General features: G+C 42.2%; 1 protein-coding gene across 7 annotated transcripts in view; it reads left to right on the top strand.

Annotated features, from left to right (window-relative positions):
• Positions 1-25,646, top strand: part of LOC108708905 (F-box-like/WD repeat-containing protein TBL1X) — a 275,459-nt gene that overhangs the window by 108,822 nt on the left and 140,991 nt on the right. Inside the window, exon 5 of one of the 7 annotated variants that reach the window (XM_041583782.1) lies at positions 1,823-1,916. The exons of the other annotated variants lie outside the window; for them this stretch is intronic. The gene's annotated coding sequence lies outside the window, so the exon portion shown is untranslated. The remainder of the gene's footprint in view (positions 1-1,822; positions 1,917-25,646) is intronic. 7 annotated transcript variants of the gene reach the window in all.

The raw sequence follows: 25,646 nt of genomic DNA, 5'->3' as shown, positions 1-25,646 counted from the left end.
TTGCTTCTTTATTCACAACTGCTCTTTATACTAGTAGCATTACTTTTTATTATTTAAACGTATATATGTATGTTTTTTGGGAATAATAATTCTAACAGTTTGAGAGAGCTAGTTTATCCTGTAAAATGTGGAGGCAGCAATCATAAACATATCACTGAAGTATACAGTATGTCTTGCTGCAAAACCTCTGAGGCTTTGATTTCTTAACAGCAAGGAGCACAGGATGGAAAGTGTTTTCTGGATTGCCTGCAAGTTGCCAACCATACAGCAAGTTTGACACAGTGCACTTTGTTCAATATGGGCAAAATATATCAAAACATATTAACATATTAATATTTACATTAAGGAAAGTTAGGAGAAATTATCTCCTGCAGTGCTTCTTGCATTGTTTACAGATATAAACAGAATTTATAAGGTGCTAGAATAATAATGGCGTGACAAAAGATAGCTTTAGCTACAAATGACTGAATCCAAAGGTGGTAATTGTGGTAAATGTGGCCAAAGATGTCTGGTCTGTCATGTTGCTTATCATGCCATAACTCATTATATCTGGAATAAACCTTAAGGGTGAGTAGGAAGTAACAAAAAGGTCGCCAGTGCTGCAGAACTCCTGATGGTAGGAAGCTGTTGAAGAGTGTATTGAAGAGTGTGTTGAACAGAAAGGAGAAGAGAGATGTTTTGAGAGAAGATTTCTTGCAGAACCCTGTTGGTGATGGTGGTTGATAGGGGCATTGGCACTCCTGACAGAGAGACTGATCTAAAAAGTGCATAAATCCAAGCAGGAGTTCCAACAGACTCTAAAGGTGGCCATAGACGCACAGATAATATCGTACAAAATGAATTTTCGTACAATATTCGGTGCATGTATGCTGGGAAAAGAGTTGACCGATAGCAGAAGACTTGTAGTATTGTAGGAGTATGCTATAGACCCCCTAATGTAAGTGAGGAGGAGGAGGCTAAGCTCCTGATGGAAATAGAAAAGGCTGCTAGTTTGGGGAAAGTAATGATAATGGGGGATTTTAATTACCCAGATATTGACTTGGGCTACAGTACTACCAGGCAAGGTCACCCACTCCGATTAGAAGAAAGGAGGTTCCGCCTAAATATTCAGAAGGGGTTTTTTACAGTGAGAACTGTGAAGATGTGGAATTCTCTCCCTGAATCAGTCGTACAGGCTGATACATTCGATTTAAGAAGGGGTTGGGTGGCTTTTTAGCAAGTGAGGGGATATAGCTCACAGTACAAGTTGATCCAGGGACTACTATGATTGTCATTTTGGAACCAGGAAGGATTTTTTTACCCCTCTGAGGCAAATTGGAGAGGATTCATTGGAGAGATTTTTTGCCTTCCACTGGATCAACTAGCAGTTAGGCAGATTAAAATAGAGCTAAAAGGTTGAACTTGATGGATGTGTGGCTTTTTTCAACCTAACATACTATGTTACTATGTAACATATTATGTAAACTGCTCAAAGCTTTAATAATTGTGTCAGTTTCATAATTGTGTATGTACTGGGAATAATATAATATGCCCCTAATGTATTTGTTTTACAGAACTTATATGTCTATTTTTAAAGTATAAATGGTAACTCTTCTTCCCTAATATGATTATTGCGAAAACAATTGCATTTCTGTGTAACCTTGCTGGCAGATCCAAAGCTTCTCTAATAAGTCTAAACCGTCATAAAATCAATTGAAATGTTTTTATTACTTGTTGCATGCAGAAAGTAAAATACATTAAATGCCACGTGGAAGTCAAAGTCGATGATTTATAAGGGAGCGCTGACCACATAATTTATTGATGTCTTATCATCAATCGACAGGAGACATCAAGATTTATATTGATTCTAAAGCATGAAAACATTTTTGATGACACTTCAGGCAAACTGACATTTAAAGACCTTTCTAAAAGAACAGGTACCGAACAGTGTATTACAATGATAAGTGTGTATCAATTATTCAAACTATACAATAGAATATAAAATTTGCATCTGAAATGTAGCTTTATTTATGAGGTTTTATAATACCATACTGAACAAAAATAAAATAATCCCCTTAATAGTGTTTATATCCAACTACCTACAGGTACCTACACGGGGAATCTACTACCAATTGGATAGTAGATTCCCCTTGTAGGTACCTGTAGGTAGTTGGATACTAAACCATCCTTCAAAAAAGAAATTCGCTTTTTCACTGAGGAAGGTGTTTGACTTCATCCTACAGTTTATGCAACCACTTTTAAATTTATTTAGCATTTTGGAATATGTTAACACCATGAGGAAACCTTGTTTGAACCACAGAGTACAAGAGCATAACTAATGACTCCCACATGAGGACTCCACAGATGGCAAACTATATTATAATGACCCAGGGAAGAAGTTCAAGAGCACACTTCCTAGTACTTATTCATTACACACATCTTTCCCTGGTCTGAATGCAGTCTGCACCTTGCACCAAATAAACAAATTTGGTGTTGTAGACTGCATTGATATGGGGCACAGGCCAGTCCAGTTTTTATTGCCTGCTGTAGGGCAAGTGAGGACGCAGCCTGCGTCCTCTCCCAAATGGATAGGAGAGCAGGAGTATTGCACTGTAGAATGTGTTGATGGCAGTGTGCAAAATGCAAAAAATGGCTGATTTCAAATGTTTTTTGCACAGTGCCTTCTGTTAAGTAAACAACCCCTATTATGAGTTTTAGTCTTCCTTTGGTTAAAAAAAGCCAATGTTTTTCAATGTCTATGTAGCATATTATTAATTTTCTATTGCTCACTGAATCCACTGGGAAATTGTAAGAAACATTACTTTTTATATTGATTATTCTGATGCTGAATCATAGGGGCAAATTCACTAAGATTCGTAGTTGCGCCAGGCCATTGCGCTTCGCCTGGTCTGAGGTGGCGAAGGAAGTCTAGCGTAAAAGGTAGCGTTCAGTACACTGCGCGCGTTAGTGAATTTGCGTAGTTACGTCGCTAGCGAATCTTCGCCAGGCGTAAGGGTGCGAAGTAACACTAGCGAAACTACGCCAGCGTTGTTTAGTGAATTTGCGCAGTAACGAAAATGCCAAACGCTAGCGAAGTAACGCTAGCGTTCGGCGCTTCGGCGCTTAGTGAATTTGCCCCTAAGGGACCAGTAATATTAACACTAAAATCAGTTTTGCTTGACATCAGATTGGGTCATCTGGGTTATTTGAGTTAACAGAAGGTAGCGTGCAAAGTGCAAAAACAGGCTGCGACAAGCATGCTCTTGTATCCCTTCGTGTTCTAAAGCAGTGATCCCCAATCAGTGCCTTGCTTTTTTTTGAATGCCAGCTTTGGAGGCAAGTTTTGGTTGCAAATAAAAATACAGATGTGCTGCCAACCAGAGCCTCCTGTAGGCTGCTAGTAAATATAGGTTCTTCCAAACAACCAATCACAGCCCTTATGTGGAACCCCTGAAACTTTTTTCATGCTTGTGTTGCTCCTCAACTCCTTTTACATTTGAATGTGGCTCCTGTGACCCCTGTTGTAAAAGGAAGTTAAAGTAAATAGCACAGTTTTATATCTAGCATGTACATAGAAAAAAACTTTACTTTGAAGTAGTATTGTATTGTTTCACTGTGTTGGGCATGTGTTGTGCATGATCGCTTTTGTTTTCAAGCCACAACTGTCTGTTTTACCCACACTGGGGAGATCTGTGGAACTTTAGATAATATTTATTTGTTATTTGTTCATTTGTTATTTTCTCCCAAATACCCTACTAGAAACACTACTTATTTTGATCAGAAATGTCATACATTGGAAAAATTGTGCTGAACTTTGCAGAGTGCCCAGTAAGGAAACTGAATTTTGATTTCCTGCTACTACTGAATGTTTAAATTCTTTATCCTCTAAATATTGCTATTTTAGTAATGCCAATGATAGCCTTCATTTCCTTCCCTTCTGCTGAACTGTACAAATATAATTACCTTATGATTGGTGGAGTGACATTACAAGGAAGCAGGCAAAGTTTGATGTCCGATTTATGCCCTTGGGTTTGCTAAAATAAATGATTAGGCCTTATTGTCATAGCAATTAATGCTATAATATACAGTACACTGGTGCATTAAAGCAGTGCTGCAGGACATAGGATTCCTCTTGTATTGAAAGGAATGCTCGTATGACTATGAAAATTGAAATTATAATTATAAATTGTTATAAAATGCTCTTTTCTACAGAAGAAGCTTGCAGGTCAGCTAGAGCAATGTAAAAGATTGTGATATTATATTACAGATTTATTACCCATTAAATCAACACTAGAAATTGCTTTAGTTCAGTCTTATCCAGAGCTAAACTGACCTATTAAGTGTGACTAGTAGCATATATCAACAAAAAATTGTCAGTGTTTCGGAAAGCTGTTATAGAAAATTAACAGTACTGCATTTATTTATTTAGCTGCACAAATATGACTGTGGGGTATCAATTCATTTTAAATGAGTTGTTGTACATATCTACATCAATCTACAATCCCTGCTGAATTCATTCTCCTGTTTATCACTTTACCAACAATTTGTTCATTTTAACCCTCTCCTTTAAATTATTTCCTGCCTTTACCCTTGGAAGACTGTACTTGAACAATTTGCAACTTCCTACTGGCCTCTTAGCTTGAATTTTGTGATTTAACTCTTGTTATTTGTTATATGGGTATGGGACCTGTTATCCAGAGAAAAAGGAAATAATTTAAAAAATTTGCATAAAATGGGAGACTGCTATTTCGTAATTTCTGGATAACAGTTTCCGGATAACGGATCCCATACCTGTACTGTAATAATAACACACACTACTCACATACATTTCCTTCATATCAAATTCTCTACTCCAGGTATAAAGTCCTGCTCACAAAATGGCGCCAACACACCATTTCCACTAGTGTTTCTATAGTTACAAACATAGACAATATTTTTTTCTTTGCCTCCAGACACTTGCTTCTGCTATAGTTCTATCTGGCTTCCTACTTTTTTTTTTTTTTTTTTTTTAAAAAAACCTCCATGTGTTTGTTATTCCATTGAAATATTTTTCCATGAACCATAGGCACTGCTTTAAATAATGTTCCTTTTTATTTTTCTAACCTTATTGAAAATTGTAGGCCATTTTCTGAAAGCAATCTTTCGAATACTGCCTTGGACAAGTGGACTTTGCTCCTTATCCAGCACCAACAGGTTGTAATCGGGTGTGCAGCTGTTCAGCTTCACTATATCCAAAGTGGACAGTAGGTTAACTACAAAAGAGTGACCCCTGGAACCCTCCTAGCATGTGATTCAAGGTTGTGGGCCCTATAGTGGGATAATGGTATATTAGGCTTCTTGTGTCCAAAACCTACAATAAATTATTAGATGAATTGGTCGTGTAGTGAGCAGGGCCCTCCAATCTTCCATTTTTATTCTGCTTCACAGCTTGCTGGTGCTATATAAATATATGGTAATTATGATGATGAATATGGTTATTAGAAGATTATTCTTCATAACACAGGAGTAAATAATCAAATAGCTTCCTTATCATGTTGACATACAACACTTGCACTATGTTGGTAATAACTGTTACATTCACTCTTTCTAAATGAGCCCTAAATAATTATTTTTTTGGTATGGAAAATGGTAAGGAACATCCTTCAAATCAAGGAATAGAACATATTTATTTCAGAACCGAGAACCCCTGCTACTAATGTGAAATTTGCTTTATCTCTTAGCTAAAGTACAGGGCATGCTTTAAGCCCTCGGTATTTGTTTTACTGAGCTGAAAGATACTTTCTATCAAAACAATTCTCAAAGGCAGGAGATTTGTAAACATTATATGCATTCAGAGATGCAGTAAATCTTATGAAATAAGGCAGTGTGATTAACTTAATCTAGCCAAAAAATGAATTTACCTTATGATATCGCAGTCTGCACACCACATAATAATATAATACATTTTATGTGTCTAATGTTTTGATGCTGGTTCTGCTCTGATTAAGGTGAGCCAGAATTTCTGTCCACTGTGTTAAACTGGTAATCAAAAGAGGATCAAACTAATGTACTAATCTTAAGTCAAACAAAAAGTTCTTAAATTGAAGCATTTTGAAAATAGAGGGAAAAATTCCCAAAGCAAGGACAGAAAGATTGATCAGTGCCAACCAATAAACAAGAGAGTTATTTTAGCCGACAAATTGCCATGTGAGTACAGATAGCAAAAATAGTGTGTAGTTATTTGCACACGATTTAATATTGCGAACACAAATCAGGCATTAGCGCATGCTTCACTCAGCACAAGTCAGAGCCATGTGTAGGCACAACACATTAATGGAACCGTAGAAGTAACAATTTTTAAGGCAGGGATCACCTTGTTTTTGTATGCCCTGCACTTTGCACCTTGTGTTCGACTGCACGCAATTCATCAGAGGAGGGTAAACAAGCTTGTGTTAGTGAGGTATTAGGTCTAAATGGAGCTATGTGAAATGCCCTTCAGTATGTCTAGTCCGCTGCCTCCTCCACTGGATAAAGATTGCAACAACAGCCAAAGAAACCACTTCCATAATGCCAATACTTGCCGGCCATTTATTTCATAAAAATTGGCCAATTTAAACAATTATACGAGGCATGTCCAAAGTCAGGCCCATGGGCCAATTGCTGCCCATTTTCAAATTTACACCGGCCCTCAGACTCCATCAAGAAATTAATAATAATGTGGCCTCCCAGCTGTAATGGAAATGGAAGGTTTCCAAGATGGCGTCCAAGATGGCGACGGCATCCAAAATGGCGACTCCCGACCTCACCATGTGGATCCTGTTGGTCGCGGCTCTATGACGCCTTCTTCCTCCCGTCTGCCGATTGGTCGCCGGCGACGGAATGGTCGCCGGCATCAGAACGTGCGCCGGCGTCAATGCGTCAGCGTCAGGATGTCGGAACCAACGCCTTGACGCCATTGCGTCCAAATTGGCGCCAAAACCTGGCCTATATTAAGCCTCTGGACATTGCTATCATTGCCCAAATATAGGTCTTACCTTGTGTATTCCTGGGTGTGATTACTGCTATTGATTTCTTGTGTACCGACTCCTGCTTGTCTTTTGGATTGATTCTTGGCTGCCTGAACTGAACTTTTGCCTGGACTTCGACTATTCTCTCGTCTCATCCCTTTGTACTTCGGCTTGCTACCTGCCTCCTCCTTGGTCCTCACTCCAACTGCGCCTTCGGGCCCTTACAGTATATTTGGGCCATGGACCCGTCTGAGGAGGCCTCTGCTCAGCCTGACTTTGGGAGAGCTTTCCGAGGAATTGCCTCTCGCATGGAGGCCTACGAAGCCCGGCAGACCCACTTTTGTCAAGCTCTTGAAGCTATTTTGGACAAGTTGTCGGCTCTCTCACCCACGGTCTAGGTTCCTGCTGACGTCCCGGCTATGATTCCTGTGGCACCGATTCATGTCTCTGAACCTCGCATTCCGGCTCCGCCACTCTTCAGCGGCGGCCTGTAGAGGATTCATAAACCAGTGTGAGATCCAGTTTACTTTGCTTCCCCATCAATATGTCTCCGAACGCGCAAAGGTTGGGTACATCATTACTCGCCTGACTGGGAAAGCGTTGGAATGGGCATCACCGCTATGGGAGAAGGAGGATCTCTTAATCGATGACTCCAAGGCCTTTATCCGAGAACTACGCACGGTGTTTGATGCTCCTGGCCGGGCAGCGTCCGCTTCGTCACGCTTATTCCAGATTCGTCAGGGAACACGTTCTGTACCTGAATATGCGATTGAATTTCGCACCTTGGTCGCTGAAACCAGCTGGAATAACGACAGCTACCATGCCGCTTTCTATAATGGGCTGTCTATGCGCATTAAGGACGACCTGGTTTCCCGTGAGGTGCCCACACGCTGGGAAGATCTTATCGCCCTGGCAGTTAAGGTGGATACCCGGCAAAGGGAACATCAAGCTATTAAAGAACGGGTGAGGAGGGTCCAACCTCCTTTGGCTCCTCGCTTCCAGAGACCATTTCTTCCTAGCCCAGCTGCTACCTCTTCTTCAACTCATGTCTCTTCTCCTGCTCCCACTGAAGAGCCAATGCAGATTGGACGTGCTCGTCTTTCCGAACAGGAAAAGTTACGGAGAAGAGCTGCAGGACTTTGCTTATATTGCGGAGGCAAATCCCACTTCGCCCATGAGTGCCCTGTGAAGTCGGGAAACGCCAGCGCCTAGGTAAGTTTGGGGAAACTTACCTGGGCGGAATTGATCATTTTCCCCAATCTTCTGCTCAACGTTTTCTTCTCCAGGTACAGATACAGTTTGCTTCCAAGATCATTTCTACCCACGCCTTCCTTGATTCCGGCGCAGCTGGGAACTTCCTGGATAAAGTCTTTGCGGAACTTCATTCCATTCCTCTGCAAACCCTGGCTGTACCACTTCGAGTCCTAGCCATTGATGATCAATAGGGATGTAGCGAACGTCGGAAAAAAAGTTTGCGAACATATTCGCGAACTTGCGCAAAAATGCGAGCGGTTCGCGAACGGTTCGCGAACCCCATAGACTTCAATGGGAAGGCGAACTTTAACATCTAGAAAAGACATTTCTGGCCAGAAAAATGATTTTAAAGTTGTTTAAAGGGTGCAACGACCTGGACAGTGGCATGCCAGAGGGGGATCAAGGGCAAAAATGTATCTGAAAAATCTGCCTGTGTGTGCTTGGAAGAGATAGTGTAGGGGGAGAGCTGTTAGTGATTTCAGGGACAGATGATAGTAAGCTTGCTGGCTAGTAATCTGCTTGATACTGCTCTGTATTGGAGGGACAGAAGTCTGCAGGGATTTGAGGGACATTTTAGCTTAGGTAGCTTTGCTGGCTAGTAATCTACTGTTCTCTTTAAACAACTGCCATACGTTGACCTTGTAGGCATTGTTTGCCCAGTTTTTTTGGACGCAGCCACTGAAGCACAGTTGCCAGAAAAAATATGCCATATAAATGCTGAAAATAGTAATTTTTCGCCATACGTTGACCTTGTAGACATTGTTTGCCCAGTTTTTTTGGACGCAGCCACTGAAGCACAGTTGCCAGAAAAATTATGCCATATAAATGCTGAAAATATAAATTTTTTTGGTTGCAGCCACTGAAGCACAGAGGCCAGAAAAATTATGCCATATAAATGCAGAAAATATGCATTTTTTGGTCGCAGCCACTGAAGCACAGTTGCCAGAAAAATTATGCCATATAAATGCTGAAAATATAAATTTTTTTGGTTGCAGCCACTGAAGCACAGAGGCCAGAAAAATTATGCCATATAAATGCAGAAAATATGCATTTTTTTGGTCGCAGCCACTGAAGCACAGTTGCCAGAAAAAATATGCCATATAAATGCTGAAAATAGTCATTTTTTGCCATATACGTTGAGTCAACGTATGGCAAAAAATTACTATTTTCAGCATTTATATGGCATATTTTTTCTGGCCTCTGTGCTTCAGTGGCTGCGGCCAAAAAAACTGGGCAAACAATGCCTACAAGGTCAACGTCGTTGACCTTGTAGGCATTGTTTGCCCAGTTTTTTTGGCCGCAGCCACTGAAGCACAGAGGCCAGAAAAAATATGCCATATAAATGCTGAAAATAGTAATTTTTTTGGTCGCAGCCACTGAAGCACAGTTGCCAGAAAAATTATGCCATATAAATGCTGAAAATATAAATTTTTTTGGTTGCAGCCACTGAAGCACAGAGGCCAGAAAAATTATGCCATATAAATGCTGAAAATATAAATTTTTTTGGTTGCAGCCACTGAAGCACAGAGGCCAGAAAAATTATGCCATATAAATGCAGAAAATATGCATTTTTTTGGTCGCAGCCACTGAAGCACAGTTGCCAGAAAAATTATGCCATATAAATGCAGAAAATATGCATTTTTTTGGACGCAGCCACTGAAGCACAGTTGCCAGAAAAAATATGCCATATAAATGCTGAAAATAGTCATTTTTTGCCATTCGTTGACCTTGTAGACATTGTTTGCCCAATTTTTTTGGTTGCAGCCACTGAAGCACAGAGGCCAGAAAAAATTAAACCAGTAGGGTTTGCACCCTAGTTTGTAACGGTGGCGGAGGGAGGAGGAGGACGCTAAAGGACAGCTGTGTGTGGAGTCATGAGGCTTGAAGAGAAGGACAGCTGCATAGAAGTCAGAACAAGTCTTCCGGCGTGCAGTAACCCTCCGAGATCCACCCCTCATTCATTTTAATAAAGGTCAGGTAATCGACACTTTTGTGACCTAGGCGAGTTCTCTTCTCAGTTACAATCCCTCCTGCTGCACTGAAGGTCCTTTCTGAGAGCACACTTGAGGCTGGGCAAGACAAGAGGTTCATGGCAAATTGTGACAGCTCTGGCCACAGATCAAGCCTGCGCACCCAGTAGTCCAGGGGTTCATCGCTTGTCGATATCTGCAGTTAATGCCAGGTAGTCCGCTACCTGGCGGTCGAGGCGTTCTTTGAGGGTGGATCCAGAAGGGTTGTGGCGCTGCCTTGGACAGAAAAACATTTGCATGTCTGACGTTACAGACTGGCCAAAGGGCTTTGTCCTTGCAGGTGTGCTCGTGGCAGGATTACTGGCACCTCTGCCCCTGGAATGTTGATGAGTTCCTGAAGTGACATCACCCTTAAAAGCATTGTACAACATGTTTTGCAGGCTGGTTTGTAAATGCCGCATCTTTTCGGACTTGTGGTATGTTGGTAACATTTCTGACACTTTATGCTTGTACCGAGGGTCTAGTAGCGTTGCGACCCAGTACAGGTCCTTCTCCTTAAGCCTCTTGATACGGGGGTCCTTCAACAGGCATGACAGCATGAAAGACCCCATTCTCACAAGGTTGGATGCAGAGCTATCCATCTCCGCTTCCTCATTATCAAGGACTGCATCATCCACGGTCTCCTCCCCCCAGCCACGTACAAGACCAGGGGTCCCCAAAAGGTCACCACTAGCCCCCTGGGAAGCCTGCTCCTGTTGGTCCTCCTCCTCCTCCTCCACAAAGCCACCTTCCTCCTCTGACTCCACTTCTGGCACCTCTCCCTGCGTTGCAGCAGGTGCCTGGGTTCGTTCTGGTGATTCCGACCAGAAATCGTGCGCTTCCAGCTCCTCGTCACGCTGGTCTACAGCCTCATCTGTCACTCGTCGCACGGCACGCTCCAGGAAGAAAGCGAAGGGTATTAGGTCGCTGATGGTGCCTTCGGTGCGACTGACCATATTTGTCACCTCTTCAAAAGGTCGCATGAGCCTGCAGGCATCGCGCATAAGCACCCAGTAACGGGGGAAAAAAATCCCCAGCTGTGCAGATCCAGTCCTACCACCCAGTTCAAAAAGGTACTCGTTGACGGCCCTTTGTTGTTGCAGCAGACGTTCCAACATAAGGAGCGTTGAATTCCAGCGAGTCTGGCTGTCAGAAATCAAACGCCTGACTGGCATGTTGTAGCGCTGCTGAATGTCAGCAAGGCGTGCCATGGCTGTGTAGGAACGTCTGAAATGGGCCGACACCTTTCTGGACTGGGTGAGAACGTCCTGGAATCCTGGGTACTTGGAGACAAAACGTTGGACTATTAAATTTAACACATGTGCCATGCAGGGCACATGTGTTAAATTGCCTAGTCTCAACGCTGCCAACAGATTGCTTCCATTGTCACACACCACTTTTCCGATCTGCAGTTGGTGTGGGGTCAGCCACCGATCGGCCTGTGACTGCAGAGATGACAGGAGTACAGATCCGGTATGGTTTTTGCTTTCCAGGCACGTCATCCCCAAGACAGCGTGACAACGGCGTACCTGGCACGTCGAATAGCCTAGGGGGAGCTGGGGGTGCACAGGTGTGGAGGAGGAGAAGGAGGACCCAGCAGCAGAGTAAGAAGAAGAAGAAGACGAGGTAGAGAGCGATGGAGGAGTAGAGGTGGTGGCAGAACCGCGTGCAATCCGTGGTGGTGACACCAACTCCACTGTTGTTGTTGAGCTACCCATTCCCTGCTTCCCAGCCATTACCAAGTTCACCCAGTGGGCAGTGTAGGTGACATACCTGCCCTGACCATGCTTGGAGGACCATGCGTCAGTAGTCATATGGACCTTTGGCCCAACACTAAGTGACAGAGATGCGGTAACTTGGCTCTGCACATGTTGGTACAGGTGTGGTATTCCCTTTTTAGAAAAAAAATTGCGGCTGGGTACCTTCCACTGCGGTGTCCCAATTGCTACAAATTTGCGGAAGGCCTCAGAGTCCACCAGCTGGTATGGTAAAAGCTGGCGGGCTAAGAGTGCAGACAAGCCAGCTGTCAGACGCCGGGCAAGGGGGTGACAGTCAGACATTGGCTTCTTACGCTCAAACATGGCCTTCACAGAAACTTGGCTGGTGGCAGATGACTGGGAATGGGAACAGGTGGTCAAGGTGGAAGGCGGAGTGGAGGGTGGTTCAGACGGGTCAAGGAGAGCAGAGGTAGAGCAGTAAGATGCTGGACCAGAAGGAGTGTGGCTTTTAGTTTGCCTGTTGCCTTTGAGGTGTTGCTCCCAAAGTGCTTTGTGCTTGCCGCTCATGTGCCTTCGCATAGAAGTTGTACCTATGTGGCTGTTGGGCTTACCAAGGCTCAGTTTCTGACTGCACTCATTGCAAATTACAATGCTTTTGTCAGAGGCACACACATTAAAAAAATCCCACACTGCTGACTTTTTGGAAGTGTGCGATCTGGCGGTAACAGTAGAAGTTGGCGGAGTTGGCGGTATTGGCGGCAATGGCGGGTGCGTTGGCCGGCTGAACACAGGTGCCGATACATGTTGTTGCCCTACTGATCCCTGCGGGCTGTCCTCCCTGCTTCTTCTAAGTCTTATTCTCCTACTGCCTCTCTGACTCTCCGTCTCTCCATCTGAACTACCCTCCTCTTGCTCTCTTCTACTAGGCACCCACAAAACATCAATCTCCTCATCATCATTCTCCTCAGATGCATCAATTTCTTCTGACACATCACAGAAGGAAGCAGCAGCGGGGACCTCCTCCTCATCACTCATTATGTCCATCTCTATCGTGTTCTCTGCCAGAATTAAATCTGGTGTAAGGTCCTCATCTCCTTCATCTTCTTCTGGCAATAATGGTTGCGCATTACTCAGTTCAAGAAACTCATGGGAAAATAACTCCTCTGACCCCAGTGAAGAAGGGGCACCGGTGGTGGAGGAAGTGTTACGTGGGGTGGCCATAGCAGTGGAGGATGAGGAGGATGTTGTGGTAAAGTTAGAAACGGTAGAGGATGGGGTGTGCTGTGTAAGCCAGTCAACTACCTCTTCAGCATTTTGGGAGTTCAGGGTCATTGGCTTTTTAAAACTGGGCAATTTGCTAGGGCCACAGGATTGCATAGCAGCACGGCCCCTAGCACGGCCTCTGCGTGGCGGCCTGCCTTTGCCTGGCATTATTTTTAAAAAAACAACAACAACAACAAAAACTCAGTTGGTTTTTCTGGAAACGATAATACACACAGCTAGATGGCGGGTTGAAGAAAACAGTGTGCAAATAATGCCTACAAGGTCAACGTATACACTACTACAGCGGTGGATACGGATTACGTAAAATATATTATGGCTGCTTGAAAAAAGTCACTCCGGTGTTTTTTCTGGAGACGGTAATATTATGGATATTTAGACAGAATGTGAACAAGGTCACACAGCTAGATGGCGGGTTGAAGAAAACAGTGTGCAAATAATGCCTACAAGGTCAACGTATACACTACTACAGCGGTGGATACGGATTACGTAAAATATATTATGGCTGCTTGAAAAAAGTCACTCCGGTGTTTTTTCTGGAGACGGTAATATTATGGATATTTAGACAGAATGTGAACAAGGTCACACAGCTAGATGGCGGGTTGAAGAAAACAGTGTGCAAATAATGCCTTCAGGGCAAATAATGCCTAAAAGGTCAACTTATACACTACTACAGCGGTAGTAAAATAAAAAAAAGTAAAATAAAAAAAAAATGAATATTAAAAAAAAAAAATTAAAGTTGGTGCTGCTGAACTACTAGGAGCAGCAGATTAGCACACCAGTCCCACTCCCCAACACTGCTAGACTAATAGCACTGGGCTCTTATAGTAGTAGTAGTAGTAGTAGTAAAACAACAAAAAAATAAATAAAAGCAGTCCTTACAAGGACTACTGTTATTGCAGCAGTCAGCAGATGAGATCAGAAGCAGGACAGCTGCCCACTGCAGCTACATACAGAGCACTGCAGTAGAAGGTAGATTACTAGCCAGCAAAGCTACCTAAGCTTAAATGTCCCTCAAACCCCTGCAGACTTCTGTCCCTCCAATAACAGAGCAGTATCAAAACGATTACTAGCCAGCAAACTTTCAACTGTCCCTGAAATCACTAACAGGCAGCAGCTCTCTCCCTACACTATCTCTTCAGCACACACAGGCAGAGTGAAAAAACGCTGCAGGGCTTCGGTTTTTATAGGGAAGGGGAGTGGTCCAGGGGAGAGCTTCCTGATTGGCTGCCATGTACCTGCTGGTCTGGGGTGAGAGGGCAAAAAAAAGCGCCAACAATGGCGAACCCAAAATGGCGAACGTCGCGCGACGTTCGCGAACTTCCGGCGAGCGCGAACACCCGATGTTTGCGCGAACAAGTTCGCCGGCGAACAGTTCGCGACATCTCTAATGATCAACCACTCTCTTCTGCTTTCATTTACAAGTCTTCACAAGAATTATCCTTCAAAGTGGGCACCCTGCACTCTGAGAGACTTTCGTTTCTGTTGATCGATTGCCCGTCTACTCCAGTTGTTCTAGGACTCCCCTGGTTGCATATTCATAACCCGGTCATTGACTGGTCCGCAACTCAAATCTGTCGCTGGAGCTCATATTGTCAACAAAACTGCCTTCCGGCTCAGCCCCTTGTCAAAGTTTCTTCTGTGGTTCCTAATCCTTTCATCCCTCCTGATTACCAAGACTTCACTGATGTCTTCAATAAGAAATCCGCTGAGACACTTCCTCCTCATCGGTCGTATGACTGCCCTATCGACCTCCTTCCTGGCACCATGCCCCCTCGAGGACGTACCTATCCACTCTCTCCATCCGAAACGGCAGCGATGAAAGAGTATATCCAGGAAAATCTTCTTCGAGGTTTTATTCGTCCTTCTTCTTCTCCTGCTGGTGCGGGATTCTTCTTCGTTGAAAATAAAGATGGCAGTCTACGACCCTGTATCGATTACCGCGGTTTGAACAAAATCACTATAAAGAACCGCTATCCTCTACCCCTTATATCTGAATTGTTTGATCAGCTTAAAGGTGCCAGCATCTTCACCAAACTAGATCTTCTTGGGGCTTACAATCTCATCCGGATCAGAGAAGGGGATGAATGGAAGACTGCATTTAATACTCGCGATGGGCACTACGAGTACCTCGTGATGCCTTTTGGACTCTGTAACGCTCCCGCAGTCTTTCAAGAGCTAGTCAACGACATCTTCCGGGACTTGTTGGGTATCAGTGTTGTCGTTTACTTGGACGATATTCTCATCTTTTCTTCTAATCTCTTTGAACATCGGCTCCAGGTGTGGGAAGTCTTATCTCGTTTGAGGAAAAATAATCTTTTCGCCAAGCTTGAAAAGTGCTCCTTCGAAGTTTCTTCTATCCCCTTCCTGGGGTACATTATTTCCCAACAAGGTTTCAAGATGGATCCAACAAAGGTTTCTGCAATTCAAGACTGGCCGCTCCCCACCAGCACTAAGGCTATCCAGAGGTTTATTGGTTTCGCCAATTATTATAGGCAGTTCATCAAAGGCTATTCTGTCCCTTATTCGAAAAGGGGGGAAACCTCGATGTTAGTCCCCTGAAGCCTTAGAAGCATTCAAAACTCTCAAAGACTCCTTTTCTTCTGCCCCTATCCTCAGACATCCAGACCCTCTTCTTCCTTTCTTCATAGAAGTTGATGCTTCCGACGTCGGGGCCGGGGCTGTTCTGTCTCAAAGATCCTCACATGATAGAAAACTGCATCCCTGTGCTTTCTTTTCTAAAAAGTTTTCTTCTTCTGAACAGAACTATGATGTGGGAAACCGTGAGCTGTTGGCCGTCAAACTGGCATTAGAAGAATGGAGACATCTGTTGGAAGGCTCTTCAATACCAGTCTCTATCTTCACCGACCACAAGAACCTAGAATACATCCAATCCCTCAAGCGCCTTAATCCCAGGCAAGCTAGGTGGGCTCTTTTCTTCTCCAGGTTCAACTTCATTATTACTTTCCGCCCAGGTTCCCGGAACAAGAAGGCTGACGCCCTATCTAGAAGTTTCCTTCCTGAAGACATGTGTTCCGAGGATCCCGAACCCATTGTGCCTTCTACCAAAATCATTGCTGCCTTGCTTCCCACCATGGCTTCCCAGTTACCATCGGCTCAAACCTCTGCTCCTGACAATACTCCGTTGGGACTCGCATTTGTTCCTCCAGAACTTCGTCAATCCATCCTGTTTCAATCCCATAATTCTAAACAGGCTGGTCATCCTGGGATCAAAAAGACCACCGAACTTCTGTCCCGTTTGGTCTGGTGGCCCTCTCTCCGGAAAGACGTTAAGAACTTTGTCTCTTCTTGCTCCATTTGTGCCACTTCTAAGTCCGGTCACTCCCCTCCTAAAGGTCTAGTTCTGCCGTTACCCATTCCTTCCCGACCTTGGACTCATCTGGTGATGGATTTCATTGTGGATCTTCCTGTGTCTCTTGGGTATACAGTCATCTGGGTCGTGATCGACAGGTTCAGTAAGATGGCTCATTTCATTCCTCTACGCAAATTACCTACTGCTCAAGAACTTTCAAAACTATTCATTCAACATATCTTTCGTCTTCATGGATTTCCGGCTGAAATAGTTTCCGACAGAGGTTCCCAATTCGTTTCTAAGTTTTGGAGATCGTTATGCAAGGCTCTACATATTTTTCTCCAATTTTCTTCTGCCTATCACCCTCAAATGTTCCCGCTGCCAACGATCAAGCCGCCCACATGCTCGCTATCTGGCTCTCCACCAAAGCCAATTTGGAAAAGAGTTCCCTCTCTCAAAAAAAATTTGCCGATAGGAAAAGGATTTCGTCTCCTCAATATAACCTTGGTGACAAAGTCTGGTTGTCTACTCGAAACATTCATCTCAAGGTACCCACTCCCAAGCTTGGTCCGAAGTTCATTGGTCCTTTTCCAGTTATCGAAATTATTAATCCTGTGGCAGTTCGGCTTCAACTTTCCCCTGAAATGCGGGTTCCCAATGTATTTCATGTTTCTCTTCTCAAGCCTGCAACATCATCTTCTTCTTCTTCTTCTCCCACTCCTGTCCTTGTGGATGGTCATCAGGAGTTCGAAGTCAAGAGAATCTTGGATTCCCGAATTTCCAGGGGTGTGTTGCAGTACCTCATTGAATGGAAGGGTTTCGGTCCTGAGGAGTGCTCCTGGGTGAAGGATTCCGATGTTCACGCACCTTTTCTTATTCGAAAATTTCATAAGCAATTTCCTTCCAGTCCCTGTCATGGTGGTCCTGAGGCCCCCCCTAAGGAAGGGGGTACTGTAATGGAAATGGAAGGTTTCCAAGATGGCGTCCAAGATGGCGACGGCGTCCAAAATGGCGACTCCCGACCTCACCATGTGGATCCTGTTGGTCGCGGCTCTATGATGCCTTCTTCCTCCCGTCTGCCGATTGGTCGCCGGCGACGGAATGGTCGCCGGCGTCAGAACGTGCGCCAGCGTCAATGCGTCAGCGTCAGGACGTTGGAACCAACGCCTTGACGCCATTGCGTCCAAATTGGCGCCAAAACCTGGCCTATATTAAGCCTCTGGACATTGCTATCATTGCCCAAATATAGGTCTTACCTTGTGTATTCCTGGGTGTGATTACTGCTATTGATTTCTTGTGTACCGACTCCTGCTTGTCTTTTGGATTGACTCTTTACTGCCTGAACTGAACTTTTGCCTGGACTTCGACTATTCTCTCGTCTCATCCCTTTGTACTTCGATATCGGCTTGCTACCTGCCTCCTCCTTGGTCCTCACTCCAACTGCGCCTTCGGGCCCTTACACCAGCACAGTGCAATCGGGAATCGTGTAGCCGTAGCAGTAATATTTAGGCACATTAGTGAAATGATCTACCACTTGATCTATACTGTTGCCTGTGTGCTGAACGTAGTGATGCACTGCTCTTGCATACTTTTTTAGGGCTGAAGGTGCAATAGTTTGTGGGAAGGCCACCTAGGCCCGGGCCTAGGGCGGCAGGATTTTAGGGGGGCGGCATACTGCCCAACCACACCCACATTGGTTCAAAAACACTGGGGATGCACAGGAGATACAATCTCCATGAAAATTTGCAAGAATAAAGGGAAGGGGACAGGGGCGACAAACGGCAGTGGGCCTAGGGGCGTCCACTATGTAAATCCGGCCCTGCGTACTGAGGTGCCAGTACAGTGAACTAAAGACCGCAAGAGCGGTGCGTCACTATGTGCCAGTACGTGTCTATAGCCAAACACCTTCAGCACACACGCAGCAATATAGGCCAAGTGGCAGATCATTTCACTAATCATGTGCCCAAATACTACTGCTTCGGCTACATGATTTCATGTTTAAATGAGGCATGGAGAATAAGTCTAAACAGACTCCGCTTCTCTACTTCCTAAACGCGTCCATCTCCTACAGCTACATCAGAATGGATGTCAGGCTGAATGGTCGGCCCTCACAGATTTTCACCTCACTAAATCAGGCCCTCGTAGCAAAACGTTTGGACACCCCTGAGTTATACTAATGCTCAGCTACTATACACAAACACAGATATAATCAGATGAAAAATATGCAAAAACTTATTCAGGTGAAAAACTGGTGAAAAACACATAAAATGCAGTAAACAAATAATGGTATATCACTAAAAATGCTGTCACAAAGCTGTAGGCTATCAAACAGAAGTGGGACTAAAGAATTTGTCTGTAGCTTAAAACCACAAGCGACAATTTAGGTTGATGTCTATCCCTGGTCTAGAATATAATATAGGGTATTTATACAGTCACTGGTGAATAAGTATAAGCTGAAAAAGAAAATAACATTTTAAATCATATGTAAAGACTGTATCAACTGGGCACTATTGCACTGTAATTTTGTTCTGCTGCCTTGTAGTGGAATTTTCTAGCCAGTTCAATTCGAATGTGTAAATGGCATTATGATGGAGTGAGAAAATCATATGACTCCATTTACAAATCTGTAAATTACAGGAGGGCCAACTCCCATAGACTGTATTTTAATCAAATAATTCTAGTTTTGAAAAATGTATTCCTTTTTCTCTGTAATAATAAAACAGTATTGTAACCTGATCCCAACTAAGATATAATTAATCCTTATTGCAGGTAAAACAGTTCTATTGGGTTTATTTCATGTTTAATGATTTTTTAGTAGATTTAAATTATGAAGAGTGTTGAGAATCGTGCAATCGGCTGAGTTAAAACACTAGGCTAGTTGCTACACAACTTCTGCAGTACGCCAAATAACCATGTTTAAAAAAAGATCTATTTAATAATGTAACAGAGAATGAAGCAACTCATAAAATATATATTTGCCTTACTATCAAGGGGTAATTGTTCCTGGAAGTCCCTGTTTTGAAATAAATGAATCAAAAATATTATTCCTTTACATTTTACTTTACAAATGTCTGTCTTGTAAAAATTAAATGAACAATGCCCACCACAAAATGCAACAAGGCAAATATCTCTTTATACATTTGTATGTGGCTCCTGGGACCCCTGTTGTAAAAGGAAGTTAAAGTAAATAGCACAGTTTTATATCTATCATGTACATAGAGAAAAATTTTACTTTGAAGTAGTATTGTATTGTTTCACTGTGTTGGGCATGATCTATTTTGTTTTCAAGCCACAGCTGTCTTAACCACACTGGAGAGATCTGTGGAATTAGATAATATTTATTTGTTATTTGTTCATTTGTTATTTTTTCTCAAATTCCCTACCAGAAACACTACTTATTTTGATCAAAAATGTCATACATTGGAGATATTGTGCTGAACTTGCAAATACCCACCAGTAAGGAAACTTAATTTTGATTTCCTGCTATTACTGAATGTTTAAATCATTTTTCCTCAAAAAATGTTTCTATTTTAGTAATGCCAATGATAGCTTTCATTTCCTTCCATTCTGCTGAACTGTACAAATATAATGAATTACCTTATTATTGGTGGAGTGACATTACAAGGAAGCAGACAAAGTTTGATGTAAGATTTATGCCCTTGGGTTTGCTAAAATAAATTATTAGCCCTTATTGTCATAGTAATTAATGTTACAGTATAATATACAGTACACCAGTGCATTAAAGCAGTGCTGGAGGACATAGGATTCCTCTTGTATTGAAAGGAATGCTCGTATGACTATGAAAATTTTAATAAAATCTGTGAGTGTTCTAAAATGCTCTTTTCTATCGAAGAAACTTGCAGGTCAGCTACAGCAATGAAAAAGATTGTGATCTTATATTATAAGAGGCCAGATTATATTTTGTCTGCAAACTCATCTCACTGAAAGAGTAAAATTACACATAAATCATTCTCCAGGTAAAGCAAAAAGGTTAGTGCACACCTATTCTTTTGCAATTAAAGCTTTCTACATGGGTACAACGAGGTGCCCAAATTCATTAAACATGATTTTGAATCCATTTAGATGCCTAGTTGAGATGCGGCAAGCAGGTGCCATGCCAACTTAAGCCTGGTCTTTGTGGTCTACGGGCAAATCTAGGCCTGCTGATGCTTTTAGGGGCAGCCGTATTTTTTTTATTTTTTAAGGTAACGTTTTTATTGTTTTAAACCCATATAACATAAGACAATTCATGCCACTAAAATAATACAGTTAAAACACTTAAGTGTTTTACATTGTGTTGGTGTTTCATTCAGTGGTTTGGCTGATATCTCAGTGTCTTTAAACATGAGCGATTCAAGGGTGGGGGGATTGTTTGTAGTAAGACTTTATATAGTGTTGACGTTGGTTTAGTCAATGTTGGGGACCAAAGTGCTATTTCAAATTGAGGTTGGGAAATTTGTATATCTAATCTACCAAACTGTGCCTGGGATACCTGTCTGAGTTGGAAGTATCTAAAGTCAGATAAGTTGGTTCCAGTAAGTTTCTCTTTAAAGAATTTGTACGATCCAATGTGGTTCCAACTAATACATCTTGTAAACGCCTGATCCTCTTTTTGGGTCAGTATAGAAAGTCAGGGACTTTCTGGAAATGGGGGAGGCAGGATTTCACCCATTGGAGTGCATTGGGGGTTAAATATGAAGAGTGTTGGGGTAGAGCTTGAGTGCTAGGTTTCAGGCCTTTCTTAGAGTGGTCTTAACGGCTTATAGTTTCTCATAATCTGCTTGTGCTCTATACGGCAGATGCCTGAGACCTTCTAGTGAGCCCACAGTCAGTGCTTGGAGATTAGTATTTGGGTTGTAAGGGTCTGGGTTGAACCACCATTTAACATAGTGTAGTTGACTGGCTAGTTAATACAGTTACAAATCTGGTAGTTCCAGGCCCCCGTCTTTAGTGGTGCAAATAAGTTTACACCAGGCCAGCCTGGGTGTCTTAACCCCCCCCCATATGAAATATGTCAGGACCTGATTGACAGTTTTAAGTAACAAGATCAATGTGATTTTACGCAAACACTGGTACATACTACGTAGAGCATATCCCACAATAAGAGAGTTTGCCTTACCTCCTTTGACCTCATATAAAAGGGGCAAAACAATTGGTTCAGTGTTATCTAGAACCAAGACAGTCAAGGTAGACAATTGTACCAACACATTTTTGGGTACTAGAAATACTGGTATGTTTAAATTGTGTACAATGCAAACATGTAATCCGAGGAAAGAACTTTGTACATCCCGATACCGGTGAGACAATCCATATTAGGGGCTACCATACTTGTGTGTCACAATATGTGGTCTACGTGATCGTATGCCCGTGTAATAAATTGTATGTTGGGGAAACCGTGCAGAAAGTGAAGGCACGGATTTCCCAACATAAATCAACAATCAAATCAGGTAATCTAGCATTACCACTATCTAGGCATTTTCGGGAACATGGGCACACAAGTGACCAACTACGATTCATGGTGTTGGAAACTGTACCTCCACTGAAAAGAGGGGGGGATCGAGAGCTAAGATTGAAACAGCGGGAGGTGTGGTGGATTAATAAATTAAACACACCTCACCCTCATGGTCTTAACAAAGATGATTTATATTTATTCTTATAGTTAATTTGTTGTATTTCGTAAAGACAATATGTATGCGTGAAAATAGCTAAAACTATATTAAGTATGTATTAATTGTATCTGATTCTATTCAGGTTATGGGGTGGAAGCCCTGCACGATGTGTGAAAAATACACTATATGTCACTTCCTTCTCTGGACTTTAAATTTCATTTTGGATACGGACTATACCTTTATACCATTGCTACACATGGCTTGAGAAAGGGCCTAGACGGCTCGAAACGTCGCCGATTGATATGTGCACATATATGGTGATGTGAAGTTTTTTATCTTTTAATACAGAATTTAAGCATTAACAGTGAGTGCTGTCCATCTTTTCGTTTGTATATATATATATATATATATATATATACTGTATATATAAGGGTTAAAGCATCCTTGAGCTTTATCCTACAGGTAAGCTGCTGCTGAACTTTAAGGGGCATTCTATCAAGGAAAAGAAGTGAAAGCTGCAGAAACAATCACATGTACTTCAAAGTAGATATACACAACATTTTAACAGATAAACATTACAAAGTTGTCTAATTTTCTGCTATGGACCTATCCCATATTCATTTTTTTAAATGCATGCAATTTTCATTCAGGGCCATTTTTGCCTTATAGGAACTTGAGGGCCTATGCCTAAGAAGGCACCTTTAAGGTGACAGCCCTCGGATGCCTATATGGTAAATACATTTTCCCCTGACGCCTTTTCCCCTGCCGCCAGATTCCCAGCGGCAGAGGTTGGCGGTATCAGTTGTGGGTGACGGTAAAAGTGGCATCATAAGAATGAGTGGTAAAAGACGTAGGGAAGCCCCAGACAAGAATAAAGCCCTGAACTCATTTGAGTTTTTTATTAACTAAGCTTGCAATTGCTGGAAAAGTCAATTGAATTGTAGTTTGATTTTTGCTCTTGCTTTTTTTTCAACATTATCTCTAATACTGGTATAGGATCAGTTATCCAGAAACCAGTTATTCAGAACGCTCTGAATAATAGGAAGATCTTTTCCCATAGACTCCATTTTAATCAAATATTCAAAATGTATTTATCTGAATAATAAAACAGTGCCCTGTATTTGATCCAAAGTGAAAGCAAAAGAGTCTATTGGTTGTGGCAATGCACATTTTTATTCTTTTTTGTCCAAATTGTTTTGCGCTTTGCGACATTTATAACATTCCCCCATTTATCTGTAAAAATAAAACAGTGCCTTGTATTTGATCCAAACTGAAAGCAAAACAGCCTGTTGGTTGTGTTTACTGTTTATATGAATATATATGAAGTAGATGAAGTATAAACATCCAAATTGCAGAAAGATCCCTTATCCAGAAAGCCTCAGGTCCCAAGAATTCTGGATAACAGATCCCATGCCTGTATTAATAAACGTGCCCCTATATTGTATCAATGTCATTATTGCTGCAGTACAAGATGAAGAGGAAGATTATAAGAGAGATTTTTCTGCTTACTGTGGTGAAGGGGAATCATATCAAGCAAATATGATGATCCAAGAATGCCGTGAGCCTGTTCTATTTTTGTGCTATCTATATATATATATATATATATATATATATATATATATATATATATATATATATATATATATATATATATATATATATATATATATATATATAAATGTACAGTTGGCTCGCTTCACAATGCTTCTTAGAACATTTCTCAATATGCAGTGAAATTCTTTTCCACTATTTGTTTTGATTGATTTAAATTTAATGTGGAAAAGCCCCAAAATGCCAGTTTTGAAACTTGCTGAATCATTTTTTTTATCTCTTAGCCTGTTTCTGGGAGAAAGTAAGACTTGGGGGTCCATTTAATAAAGTGCAGTAAATTTGACTTTAATTTTCCGCATGTTATCGCTGAGAATATTTTTACGCCACAATATTCACAGCGACTACGTTTACTAACAGCGATGCACTCAGAAGTCTTTGCGATCACTTGCGGTAACTACGTTAACGAACCAGCTTACATTAGCAGTAATTTTAGCGAGTTGCGAATTTTCTGGCGACAAATTACGTTTTTGGAAATATTTATGCTATAAAATAGTCTTGTTTTATGGAGGTTATTATGGCAATTTTTACTGTGACATTTATGGCCAGAAATGCATCTTCAAAACTCATAAACTTTATTGACTGATGATTATACCATCCAACAACATTACCAGAGTAACACCAATCAAACATATATGCATCATATTGTAGGGATGTGTAAAATAGCCACCCCTAGTATTATTGGCAGGCAGTCCCTCAGTGTTATAGACACCCAACTGGGTCCTAAAATACAGTTGGGAGGGGTACTGTTTGCTCTTCCTGCTCTAAGCTATGCCCCTTGCTGTTTCTCACAGTGACCAGCAGATGGCACTGTGCTAGGATATAAAAGGCTCTGAAGCCATGCTTTCAGTGTCCATTTTGTGCTAGCTCTGACCTGAACAGGCAGGCAGAGCTCTGTGGAACCTGGACAGGTCAGGTCTAATAAGAATAGGCTACTCGCCCTTATAGGTCACTCTAGGAGTGACAGAAAGACAGGTTATTTAGCTGAGCAGCTCAAGGCTCCGACGAGGAGAGTCAGAGGGATTAAGATCCCGGTTACTAATAGCCCAGAAGTAGGGACTAAGTGTATAGGAACAGGGTAGATAGATTCCCCTCAGGTTCCACTTAGGGAAAAGGCTGAAAGCTGGGTGTACCTTTCTTGCTGCTGAGCACGTCCTCTTGCCTGTGGGGACTAATACTGACCAAATGGTGCTGTGAGTATTGCCTATTCAATGTGATGCCAAATCCTGTCTACTGTATTGTATACTCCACTGAGGATTGTGTAAGTTTAATAAATAAGTTCATGGTTAAGTTATAAGATCCACTGGCGCCCAATTATTATACCCTGTATCCAGTTACAGTTGCACTACACCCTGCCTTCACACAGTTGCGAGGGCTCACTCCCTAAGATTATAGGTCTCATCCGGAGCACATTTATTGGGAGTGGAGCTCAATAGTGGTGTACAGTACACACAATTTACTATAGCGCTACAATATAAACACATCTGCCAATAGAATAATATGAACAAGAAATCATACCAGTCAATCGCTTTGCTTCATACAAATGCACAGTTTAATATCGCCAATCACAATACAACCAAAAAAGCGTAGAGGCTGCCTAATCCTTGGACTGTGATGCCCGCTGCCAATAATACGCCTCTAAGCTGAAACTGCTGCTGTTGCAGCATATAGATGCAGAAGCCAAAACATCCTGTCAAGAATAGCTACAGATCTCTCTCCTGTCAGCAAAGAATAATGGGTAAAAAAAAAAGTATTATGGGATATTTCCTGCCCCTTGAGAATTTTCTGGTGGAAAAATACTTTTACGCCACTACATAGGTGGCGGTAAAATTTTGCGAAAAATTCTTTCGTAAATTTTGTCTTTTGCACATTTCGCTGTTTAGTAAACC

Source organism: Xenopus laevis, chromosome 2S (assembly GCF_017654675.1).
Source record: "Xenopus laevis strain J_2021 chromosome 2S, Xenopus_laevis_v10.1, whole genome shotgun sequence".
In the NCBI taxonomy this organism is placed as follows: Eukaryota; Metazoa; Chordata; class Amphibia; order Anura; family Pipidae; genus Xenopus; species Xenopus laevis.
Note: the sequence above shows the minus strand (reverse complement) of the source record. Positions and strands in the feature narration are given on the sequence as shown.